At 40.6% G+C, this 13,277-nt stretch overlaps 1 long non-coding RNA gene across 1 annotated transcript in view; it reads left to right on the top strand.

Annotated features, from left to right (window-relative positions):
• Positions 1 to 8,689: 8,689 nt before the first annotated feature.
• The window catches only part of LOC147164778 (uncharacterized), a 41,805-nt gene continuing 37,217 nt past the window's right edge, over positions 8,690 to 13,277 (top strand). The window contains exons 1-2 of the long non-coding RNA XR_015096685.1: positions 8,690 to 8,794; positions 9,520 to 9,662. This is a non-coding gene — a long non-coding RNA (uncharacterized LOC147164778). The remainder of the gene's footprint in view (positions 8,795 to 9,519; positions 9,663 to 13,277) is intronic.

The raw sequence follows: 13,277 nt of genomic DNA, 5'->3' as shown, positions 1-13,277 counted from the left end.
TATGCATGTTTTCCTTTCAACTTTCATTAAAGCAAATTAGTTGAGTCAATTCTAATTTTATAGCCTTTTTTTAAACACAAGTATTTGTATTTCTACTCAAGTACAGAGTGTGAATACTTTTGCCACCTCTTCATATTAATGTGTTGGAAATATCTATCGACAGCCTTGTGACTGAGGTCATCTGCCATGTCTCAGTCCCAATGTGAGTCATGTGAGATTTTTGGAGCTGCTTTGCCCTCTAGTGGCAAGGCAACACACTGGAGTCCAGCAGACCACCATCAATACCCCCCCCCCCCCCCCCCCCCAAATTACTCCTCCTCCAACACTCCAGCCCAGCAGACAGCCAGTGCACAGGCCACATGCCTACACTTTGAACATATAAAATAATCTTTACATTTATTCCAGAGTGACTGTAAACAAAACGAGTTGTCTTTGAATTCCTCATTTTCCAAGATGACGTCAATATTTACAAGGCTGCAAAAAAAAAAAAAAAAAATACAAATAAAAATGTAATCCTGGCACGCCTTGCTGCTTTACGATGAGTGACACTTTGTGGTTGCTGTTGACAAAAGAGGCCGCCCACAGCAAGTCAGTGCTCATCTTGATTTATCGCTTTTATCTTTCATCATATTTACACGAACTTGAACATGCACAGTACATGAATGATTAAAGACTGCGGGCTGTACAGTATCAACAGCCCCATTTTGCTGGTGAAATATCTTCTGTTGGGCTTGTATGACGTTTATATGACATATTTCTCTTTTCCTGCTCTTTCCATTATGAGTCTTCAGTAGAAGAGAAGGTTGGAGCAGCTCTTGGCCGCAGCACAGTGTTGTGATGAGGCACTTCCTGTGTGTGTGAGAGTAAGTCTAATTGTTGTTGGTGTTGGTGAGAAGCTCCTCTGACAGAGCTAACGTGAGACTTGAGTACGAGGGCCATTTGCCCGCGTTTGACCACAGATGTCTTGACCCGGTCAACTGGACGGGTCCCATTTTTGACTTCTGGTTTATCTCTGCCGCACAGCATTGGTCAGTTCACACCCAGTCACTTGAGCAGCAGGACCATTTGCATATAGAGTCGCCCAGTAGATTTCGCCCAGACTGCAGTGCGTGGTCAGTTGCCAGTTGCACAACTCGCCAATATTACACACCAATAAAATACATAAATCAGGGTCGCTATTGCAACGGCTCGTCTCCCTAGCATGAGACATTGCAACTTTCATGTTGAGGATTTAATAATGCAGCAGGAATATTTACATACATATATATCCAACAGTAATACTTAATTACCCGTTACATTGAGTGTGACTTGAACACCACCAACTAAACGCTATTTAAATGGCATGACATAAAAATTCATCTCACATTTTGACCGCATAAACAAATAAATTGCGTTTTGAATAATTCATCATGCAACAATATGTTGGAACCCTTATGTACAATACTTTTAATACATTTTGATTGTGATGAAATGCAAGGCCGTTTTCTTTGGTTTGTTTTTTGGGAAAACTGACTAAACTCAATTTATGATCATGCTTAACTTTCCATGCATGAGTAAAGCCTAAAACAATTATTTACTTTATGCCATAATGGGCCCCATTATAATGATGAAGCCAGGCCACCAGAAAGTGTGCGACCAACTCATATAACTCCCGGAGAAAACAGCACACGTACGCACACACGCAATACACACACCCCGGATGATTCCTGCTTGCTGACACAGTAAACCAACAGCCGTCACCCAAAATAAATGTTCCGGCCAATAGGAAAGCAATATTGCAATGCATCATTTTAAGTGAGTGGACCTCTGTGCCACAACGCATGTCTCTTAACCTTTCCTTGATTTGTCTTGCTGTATTAGCTCTCTGCAACAGCGGTACTTAAAGTTCAGCCTGCCTTTATATCAGTGGCTATCCGTGGATTTTATCCTGGACCTTCAGTGGAGAATAATGTGACTCAGTCTACTTCCTCATTCCAACAACATCACATCGCAATAATGAAACTTCAATTTTGGACTATGGAAAAAACGCAACGGCACACAACTGTGTCACATCATCTTTTGTAGTTTTATTTTAATATAGTGTACACCATAATATGTTAACATGTAAAAGGTTTTGCTCTGAGCAGCCAATCAGAGGATGCAAAATTGTTAGTTTGAGGAAGACTCTTTTCTGTTGCGGTGTGACCAAAATGAATGCCCATAAAAGCATACTTGAATGAGTTCGGAGCGGAATAAAGAATGAATGATTGCAACTTTCATTACGTGCTTCCAGCGCACCAACATCAAATGGTTCATGTCAGCAGAAAGCTGATAAGACAGGGTCATCTCGGGGTGAAAGGTCAGCAAGCTCCTCTAAATACCTGAAGCTAAGGTCGGCATTAATGTCTTCTGAAAGCCAAAAACGTTCATCATGCACTTCTAAAAAAAAAAAAAAGTAGAAGTTAAACATATGACTTATCGGCGGGGCGGTAACCTCAAAAGTATGACTTTTGTACGCTTGATAACAGACCTGACTTGTGGTCTTGTGTTTTGTCCAATTTGGTACATTAGTAGAGTGTGAGCTACTAGCAAAATGCTAAGCGCTAAGCTAACTTGATCCCGCGGCTGGATAGCATTTGTGGCTAAACAATGCAATTTAACTCTGATCTCCATGTCCAAAGTCAGCGGTGTTATCTACTGAGCCATCTGGCCGCCGCTGATGTTTTCCAATCATTTTGCATTAAATTTACTTCGCCTTCAGTACACCAAACTGTCCAAAATGGCGGCCTGCTTCAGCTCTTCAGACCGCCCAAAATTTAAAAAATAATGAACCCAACCTTTGGTAAAAGTATCCAATGTACTCAGCAAGTGGCATAAAGAAAACAACGCAGCATTTTTAGTGTGTCGAGTGCTGAGTTTTAATTTTTAATTTTTTAGCTTTGTACAATAAATCTTCTCCATATGTTTGCCCAGGGACTATATAATCCAATAAAAATGTACCGTTACCAAGAAGGGACTTATCGTCCAGCCCTCGTTCTGAGTTTGGCCTCAGAACAAAGTCAATTGTAAGTCAAGGTACCACTGTGTTTGTTTTTTATTTGTATCAATCAATAATCAAGAAAAACATCTCAGCCGCTCCCCAGTCGTACACAACACCCGAACACTTGTTATTTTGATTGGATTGTCGCCACAAGAAGGAAGTTGTAAACGAGACAGACTCCCTGCGCAGGAAGTATCCCATCATTGTCACCTTAAGGTTCTCATTGCAGCTTTTACAACCATGATACTTGTTTTATACTTACAGGCCGTTAAACAACACGATCGTTTACGATTACACAAACTGATCACAGTGCCGAGAAAAGTCGAATTGCCTCGGATTGGCAAGTTTAATTTTTAGGACTCGTTTATGTTGTGTTTATTCCCCTCTCATGCCCCGGACACTTTGCTAAGTCCAACCCTTCATTAAGCCTTATTACACCCACCACTCACTCAACATCTGGCTTGGGGCTCACAGAATGCCTCATTTGCCCTGTTTTTTATTGCAGCCATATAGTTGGAGCTGTAAATGCCGATGTGCCTGTGTATTGTTGTCTGGTGCGGGGGGCCACGCGCAGGCATGCTAATGTTCATGCTAGTGTCTTCTAGGATTTAGCGACTTGTGTATCTTGTCACCACCAGATAGGACCTAATATGGTTCTGTGAGAGTTGCATAAAACCGACAAAAAAAAAAGAGAAAAAAAGTACATTGCATACGTACATGCACATATGCACGTGTCAGTGTTCCGTTCCCATTTTTGTACATGGGAACACATCACTCACCTACTTTATTACAATCGAAGATTTTGACAAATATTGACTGCGCATGACAATACCATTTATTATTATTATTATTATTATTATTATTATTATTAACTACATATAATTTCTCTTGATGGCATTGGTTCCAGTATGTGTATTTGGATGTTGGATTTATTTATTTATTTATTTTTTGTCCAATCAGATTTTAGCCTAAATGTGTTTTCCTTGTTAATCAAATCTGCCCTCGGTCTTCAGAACCAACAGTGCTGGCCTGTGTAATTTAAGACTTCATCTTAGCTCTCCAACCAAACAGTTTTCAGTTTCATCCTCCGCCATTTGTCGATGATGTCATCGTTTTTTACGCCGTCCAAGTGTTTGGTCAGAGCAAATCCTTTTACAACCAACCTCGACTAGCAAAATAGTGATGATCTATGTGGTTATATTGTGGTTCTGTATAGTGTTGGTGGTTTCCCTAATGACATGGTAGATGATGTCAAGAGGTCAATTAAGTCAGGTAAGTCCACATTAAAGCCTCAGGTTCCAAATTCCATTGTGATTAAGATATAATCCAGCATGGTTTTTCTTGGTAATTTTTTTTTTAGATCGTTCAGCCTTGGTGGAAGTTTGCACTCTACTGATTACATACTAGTTGAAGTAGAATGACAGTCCCCAGTGACTGTATTGCGTGTGGGGTGCGAGCGGGCTGTTCACTTCAGTCCCTGGCCTGTGATTGGGTGAAGGTCATGTGAGGAAGTAGCGTGCAGAGGGGGAGACTGGCAGCTCTATAACTCCTTCAGACAGCTTTGTCATCTGTGCCAATGACCCACCAGGGATCCGGCCCTAATATCAAGCCCAATGCTGACGGATGACCTCGACTCCAGCTGTTAAGACGCTGTCACGGACACACGCACCTCCCCGGCCTGTCTGCCAAGTGTGTGCATGGTCGATTGTGTGATTGTGAGTGTGTAGTGTTGCATGACGGGATGTTGATCAACCTTCATCCTACAGGTGAAGGAAGCTGCACCCTCTCAAAGGGCTGCAATTCCATTTTGCATAATGATGGAAAAAAAGTACTCACATTCTGTTCTTAAGTACAACTTGTGTAAAAAGAAAAAAAACGATGAGTGAAGTAGTTAAGTAAAGGGGGGGGGGGGTACCAACTGAAATGTAGACACTCTAGGACATCCATCTATTGTGTCAAAAATAACCCAAAATAGGACCGATTTTTGGGGGTTATTTAACCCAATAAATTGGGTCAAGAACAGCCCAATATTTTAGGTTTTGTACAAATCAACTCAATATTTTGGGGTTTGTATTTTGGGTTATTCTTTTGACCCAACTTTTGGGGTTAAATATATAACCTAAGCCCCCAAAAATGTCTGTCCCTTTTTGACCAATATTAGGTTATTTTTGACCCAACTGTTTTTGGAATGTAATTACTCCTTGACATGATGCGATTTGTTAGCGTTTCAATGACATTTTGCATTGTTTGTTAGCATTAAGCTAAACAGACCAAAAATACCATGTGGTTGTTTTAAATACACAACACAAACACACATTTGTCTTAGCACTCGCTATGTCAAAAATAACCAAATTTTGTAAATGAAAAAAAAGAAAGAAGAAATGGGCCAACTAACTACTTGGGTTTGACCCAACTTAACAACACCCCCAAAAAAATCAGATACAAAATAACCCATAGTTGGGTCAAATTGTTTTACACACACAACACAAACACACATTTTTCTTTACACTTCTTTAAAACGACTGGGTCAAAAATAATCTAATGTTGGCAACAACAAAACAAAAAAAGGCTGACCCGCTACTTGGGTTTGACCCAACCTTACAACCCAAAAAAATGGGTTGTTTTGATAAAAAAATTACCCATAATTGTAGTGTCAGTCACTTTTTTTTTTAACCTTTGTTTTAAGACTGTAGATGAGGCCCTTTTATTATATATATATATTTTTATCATATATATATATATATTGGATCCAGCTGTTACAAGCTAAAATAAGAATTGTCAAAGTATACCTGATGTTGTGGACCATTGCGTGCATTTAATTACCCACGTGGCTCAAGCACACCTCCCAGCAAAGGACGTGAGGTGTGAAACACCCCTGGTGAGATTAATTCCGATTTCATGTGCTATACCCACCCTGCCGCCGCTCTCGTATTGTTTCATTGTTCTGCCTGGCTTCTTTCAACACGCGCGGTTCATAGCGGCCCAAGTGTACACTACACTACAGTACATGGCAGGAAGGAAGAGGGGCTTGGCGGTGGGGGGTTGGGAGCAGGATCCCAAACCATAAAACCTGGCAGCCGCCCCGCTGTATTGTTCACGCCACCATTCCCGCCCAGGTCTCAGTGTTCTCTCTCCCCGTGCTCGGTGTATCCTGTCCTTTCAGGGGCTGTAAATGTTGTTGCTGTTGTTGTTGTTGTTGTTTGTCAGACACACATGATTGCGGTCCAAGCTAGCTCATTTGTCTTTGTTCCGTCCACTGCTGGTGGACTGGTGGCAGGAAGGTGGCTGAGCCAAAAGGAGAAATAAATGAATGATGGGGTTATAGAAGTTGAATGCAGCATGCCTTTCACTATTGGAGCAATAAAATTAATACATAAACGCAAATGAAGCCTCTCATTGGACTTTTAACACACTGAAGTGCCTCCCTAGAGCACCACCATGTGGCTGCATGTTTGGAAGCAAGAAGTGCTTCAGAGACAGGGTAACACTAATATGGATCACATGTTTCAAATGAGTATTGACTCATAGAAAAGCTTGATTAATATATATTTTAAAATATAATTTGGTTTTATAGGCGATTACCCTGACGTCTTTCAGTCACTACCCAGTGTTGCCATTTGGTTTAATTTCACAAAAGCCTCACTGACGCAGTGTCAATGTTGTTGAGTCAGCGCCCTCTGCTGGCAGGGTACAGAGAAGGCGGGTTAAATTATGAGCTATATTAATATGCTCAATGAAAACTGAACCCTGCTTTAGTGTTTCACGGACAATGACACAGATAATGAAAAATTATCAATTATTCAAAGATATGAAGGGTTGGGTGGTTTTAGTCATTTTAAACATTACTTTAATATCTTATTCTATATAGTTGTCAGTTTTCTTTTATTTTGTTCTTAGCATAATTTCCCATACATTTTCATTTCTATTTCCTGTGGTGACTAGACCTCTTGTGCAGTTAATACGTTGTCTTGTCTTCTTCCTCCTGGGTCCAGCAGAACAGTAAAGATAGCCCAGAAAGCATGCTCTCTCATCCTGGCTGTAAATAGAAGCTGCACACTTGGGAGAACTTTTTTTTCCTTGTTAACTTTGTATTAAATGCAACCTTTTTTTTAGGTCAGAAAGCCTGTCGTGCCGTGATCGTGTTGATGATAAATTAACAGTTTGCCTCAGGAATGAGCTGCATTTACTGTCATTTTCAAAGTTTGGGAAATTGTGATAGTAAATCATGGATTCATGTCTTTACATTCCAGTCTCACATATGAGACTTTTTTTTTCTTAAAAGAATATTAAACCATGAAGTATCTCTCTATCTATAGCATCTATCGCTAATGTAAATAACATGATATCATTGCTCTTGTTCTAGGCCTATATAGGTCAATCTTTGGGCCGTATTCTAGGAGCTCCTGTCAACGATGGGCCCGAATAGTCAGATTCCTTTCCTGACTGTCTCTAAGTTGGCCGCGGCGCCACTCAAAGTCATGCGGGTCACACGCTTCCCTCCGCAGTCGCTCGCTCGCCAGCAGCCTTCCAACTGAAAAATAGACCGGAGGGCTACATGAAGCAAGATAGCTTGACACCGCCATTTGTTCGGCTCAGGTGAACTCAGGCAGACAGCAACAGGGCCACAAGCAACACTAGACACTCATTCTTCAAAGCGCGCTCAATACAGATACACTCAACCATCTGTACTGTACTGCAGACAAGGAGACACTTTCTCTTAGCGGGAGAATGCAGGTTGTGGGCAGAGATGGTCACATTAATCAGGAATCAGATACTGGATGTCACCACAGGAGCGTTTAATTCACTGCAGTGTAGACTTCCAGAGTTGATCTTACAAATAAATATATAAGTCATGCAGAAGCTAGTTTTGTCATTTCGACCAAAAATTGAGAATTGCTATCCCGGAACTTAACATTTTGTACTTGTATTGCCTCTCATATCGCTATATGTGATGGTTTACCTCATAAAATGTTTAGTACATGTAGGCGCCCTCGTCCACATGAAGCAGAATTAAAGTACAAATTAAGGTGCCAAGAAACAGATTCAAGTTTTCAAGAAAGTTTATGTATTCACTGCAATAGAGTGACGTGGTTTAAATATTCATTATGTGCAAATCGCCAGAGGCAACAATGAGTTATGCCTTAACTGGTATGCTGATTGTCTGAAGGTCTCACACCGCTGCATGCCCGTATAAAAACAAAACCGCTCTGCGCCGCGTGCAGTGAATTTGAATGTGATCCATCGCTGCTGCCTGCAGGAAATGAAATGTCCTTTAGTTAACGGCACAAATTACAGGTGGCCCACGGTGAGAAGACCTTTGCGACAAATAGATTTAGAGCGGAAATGATTCTCACTTGAATTGCTGCTGTTGAATTGTACCTACGGAGATGAAACGAGCGAGGATATTTGGAGACAGTGTCTGGATCCAGCTGTGATGAAGCAGATGTTAAGGTGGCAATGAATATGCCAGTTATCATCATTAGATGAGATTAAACTACATTACAGGAAAATTCTGTCTCTTGACTGCAGCTGTGAAAGAACCGTACCCTACTGAATTAAAAACATAAAAAATAAACTAGGAAATTTGGTTTACATTTGGTAGTTGACCATTCTTGTGTACACGCCTTAGCCTGACGGTGGCAGTATTGTGACACAGGTAGAGTTGATTAACATGCCAAGAAGAAGTCGATGGTTGGCTAACTAAACTAACGCTAATGCTAACTGGCTTCACAAGTTCTAATCGTTACCACATAGCAGAGAGAATACTGTATAAATGTGAGTATTGTTTGGTTGTTCTATTTATGTTCTATTTATATGATTACTTTGATGTTTATGTTCAAGTAACAGTTATTTGATGGTTTAAAATGGCTGAAGTAGTGATACTTATTTCCTTTAGCTAGCTAGCTAGCTAGCTGACTTATGTTTGTAGAGCAAAACTTTGCATTTCATTGATCATTTTGGAACTGTTACCTCCGTGTCGAAATGAATGCTAAACGTTCACAGAGGGCAGAATGATGTTATATTTTGTTTTTGTAGAGTATTGATGGTTTCTCAGCTTATATGTTACTGTGATTTGTTGGCTAGCAAATTTGTGATATTAGAAGAATATGAGGTCACAAAGTGCTTTCAACTTGTGGTGAGGATTCATTTGAGATTTTCAGCTGCTATTTGAGGTGTCAACACTTAAATGCTGCACAATGTGGTCATACAGCAGCACTTTAATTCTTTAAGCCGCACACACGTTGTGATCATATTAGCTCTGAGATAAATCCGTCAGTTCCAAGCAGGCAAATGTGAGCAAACCGGGCTTCGCCGCCAATTTAGGCTTTCTCTCCAGCGGGCGACCTGAGCCTGGTGAGTGATGAAGTGTTGGACTTCAGTAATGAGACTGTTTACAGGGCGTGCTTGTTTCACATGAATCAAGCCCAGTGTGTGGTTAGATAAATACCTGCTCGGCCCTGCGTGCGCCAAGCCAGTCAAAGCTCGTCCCCTCCATGCAGGAAATGGCGGCCAAATTCCTGTGGAATGAATGAAGAGGAAACCTGCGAGTGGCAGGCCAGCCACAAGCGCCCTCTCTGGAAGTCGAGCGGTGGAAAAGCCGTGGCCCTTCCCCTGGCGAGGACCCCGGGCCGGGGCCCGCTAGGTGAGACTGATGGAATAATAATACACATCCTGAGTGTTCTTTTCATTAGCAGCATGGCTTCGTGTTTTTCATCATGCGGCTGAGAGAAATGGAGAGACCCTTATTTCTGAGCTGGACAAATTACCTTTTCCCCTGTGGGAGATGCAGCAGCATTCAATATTGCCGCGTGTGTGTGTGTATTTGTGTCAGGGTGATGTAGCTAGAGGTTGTGGCTGGTTACTGAGATTTCCTGTGGAAACGATAATTATCTACAACACGCACCAATACTGATAACGAACTACAGAAAACATCATTCGAAATAAAACGACAGGATTAATTTCTCCTTTCAGAAGATTTACACGTGTTGCGTTAGGTTGATAAATATATTAGCTAAACGGGAGTGATGTCATGTCATCCTTTTACTTCTGAGGCTTGGTTAAAAACGGGAAAAAAATTAGTTTAGTTGTTTCCTATTACTTGTGCTCCAAACCCTTCAGCTTGCGAATAGCACATGACCAAACTCAGAAAACAGGTGAGGCGTGATTGGTTGTAACAACTGTGATGCCAGTTTCAGTCGACAACAAGGGGCAAAATGGCCGCCACCTGAGATGGATTTTGTTGTTAATTCATATTCCACAAACACAATATTAATCAGTATGTCGTTTTTAGATTTGTGAGAGCGCATATAACATATTATTGTAAATATTATTTTTGTGTTTTTAAAACAAACTTTTAAAACTCTAGAACAGCGTATATCTGTTTCCGTTTTTTCCAAGGGAGCATTTGTTTCAAAATCCAAATTTGACCAGTGTCACGGAAAATATTTTAACTAATTTTCTCCCAAAAACGTATAAATACGTTCCATTTTAAATATATACCATGCTCCGAAAGATGTATTTATGTTTTTATTTATTTATGCTAGAGCATACTAAAGGCTTTGATGCAGCCTCTGAACTGAAGAGAATGCTTGAAGCAATGATACTTGTTACAAAAACGGCCAGCAGGTGGCAGCACAGTATAAGAGATCAACCAGAACAATGTTGCAAAAAGTTTTTCCCCCCACCGTTTTAAACAAATTTGTGAATAACGATGAAACTTAGCTATATTCTAATGCTAATTGCTGCAAAATGGAAACAGATAGAAATATACTTTTTTTTCCTAATGAAATAAGAGACTCTAATCTTTCTTTTGGTAGGTTCTGTGTTTTTATAGCAATTGAACACAATGTTCTGTGGGCCTTGCAAAATCAGTCAAAATCGAGTAAAACAGCCGGGAGCGAAGGGGGTTTCTTCAGGGAAAATGGCTGGGAGTAAATGAATTAAGTTCCGCTGTACTCTTTATCCGAATGACTTGATGCTAGCTAGGCTAGTCTTCTTTTTAATTGTATTGGTCCATAATGGACTATCCTGCATTTGTACCTTTTTCCCAATTTCTATTAGTTCTTTCCTGGATTTCCTTGTGAACAAAGATGCCCTCAAATAACACTTTGTTGTGTCAGGTTAAGCTTCGAAATTGAAAACAACAACCTCCATTGATAACGTGTGAAAATGCCAGGCTGTTTGACCCCAAGTTAAGGACACATTATCGGTGATTCATACCAAGCCAAGTGTTCCCTCCATTAACTCCACAACGCAGCTCATATCCTAGCTGACCTATTTTCCCAATTACCTCCGCCGTTACTCACAACTTCCTGTCCACGCCGTCACTCAAGATCCGATCTCAAAGGAACTCTTCCGAAGGCCACATTGGCACACATCTTTCTGCATCCTTATTACCTGGCCCTACAGTCAAAGAGTTACTGCGCCTTTCAAATGTAAGCACCGGGAGTGATAAATCTCTTGTGCTAATGCAGACGCTTCAGAGTTTCTGATTGTAAATAAAGTCATGGGAGACGCGGGGTATTTACTGCGCAGGGAGAGCCTTGAGCAAAGGGCTGCCCTTCTGCTAAAAACATATGGGTGTGTGGGTTTGCAGCCAATCGGGATGCGCTTTGAAAATATCGCTACCTGTGATTTTTTATGGTATAGAAGTATATCTGCGCCATCTGACTTTGAACTTGGAATGTACAGTGGTACTTTTGAGTGCTGCGCCCAACTTACAAGTTTTTCCAGTTATGAACCAGTCACCAATTTTTCTGCTTTGTGTTGCGAAAATTAAGTCTGCTAGCTTAATGCTAACACATAATGGAAAGGTCGTAGACTGGCTTAAAGCTAGCTTCATTTTCGAAGCAGTTGTTTACCTTTAAATAACACATTTTAACACGTGATAAATACACAGATACAGATAGAACTTATAACAATTAGTGCTAGCTAACTATCCTTCAAGTGTTAGTGTCACATGACCAATGAAGTGTCACTTGATTGGCTGAATGTTGGATGAATTTAGGTATTACTTTGCTCATAGTGATGTTGACGTCTTATAGTATCTGAGTTTGAATTTGAATTTAGACATGGATTAAAAAAAAAAAAAAATTTAATTGCATGTTGAATTGTTTGCGCATAGTTTTTGGGGGGAGATGCTGAATTTGTACATGTCGAAATTAAAAAAACTAAATATTTGAATGGCTTTTTAAAATTAAAAGTTTTTCAGATTCAGATAACTTTATCTTCACACTTTATCAATTCATAAATAATAATAACACAGTTTTATATTGATGCAAAAAAGTTCTAGGAACTAAAAATTCAGACTCATATAGCACAGTATTTGAAGAAATTCTGACTTCAGACCAGATGACACACATTCATTCCATCCATCCCCATTGCCTCAACGTTCCCGATGTGTTCATATTTCAGCAATAAAAAATCTCCTTAGGCAATAGTTGTCAAATAGCAAAGAGGACAGTTTATTCTGGGTCAATATAGCTTTTCCTCCTCATCATCATCTGAGCGTCATCCATCTCCGCGCCCTAACACCACTGACACATGAACGGCCTCTGATAATACATCCATCCTGTCACAAGCAGCTGATAATCAAGTTGTTACCACGGCAGCCATCGACATTTGCGCTTAATCAATGTTCCATCTTCTGCCACCAGAGACGTTGCTACGTTCTTTTGTGTGACCAGAGCTTATGTAATGTGTACTGTACAGTATATACCATACAAAGAAATGTCATAGTATAGTATGGATCACTGCTATTTAGGCGAATCACACAACCGATTTTAACTGATTTAATATAGCCTACCATCGCTAATTAGAACATATTGTGATGCAACCGCAAGTGGTCAAAAATAGACACAGCCACCAGTGCATTTTTAATCACTTTATTGAACAAACAGGAAGTAAACAAGCATGTGATTAGGGCACTTTCTTCACAAGCTACTGATGGCCACAACCTAGCCAACTCTACAGTTTCATTTGCTGGCGCGCACGTCACTCACCAGACCAGACCATGGATACTTGTGTGAGAAATCCAAATTTAAACGATGCAATTTTTCAAGTCAAAATATCTGTTGCTTGGCAGTGTTTAGATTAGCTTGGCCCAGAGTGGAAATCACCTTCACGCAGACCATCAAGTGCCGGTTGGATCGGAATGGACCACACACACAAGTATCATGGAACACATTCCAGATGGCTGGCCAACGATGCAAACTCCCTTCCCGGTCGGTAAACGTGGCAGACGGCTTCAGCCTACGGC

The sequence above is a fragment of the Leptonotus elevatus genome, chromosome 12, assembly GCF_054856555.1.
Source record: "Leptonotus elevatus isolate MCC_2025b chromosome 12, RoL_Lele_1.0, whole genome shotgun sequence".
In the NCBI taxonomy this organism is placed as follows: Eukaryota; Metazoa; Chordata; class Actinopteri; order Syngnathiformes; family Syngnathidae; genus Leptonotus; species Leptonotus elevatus.
This window is presented reverse-complemented; position numbering and strand designations above follow the sequence as displayed.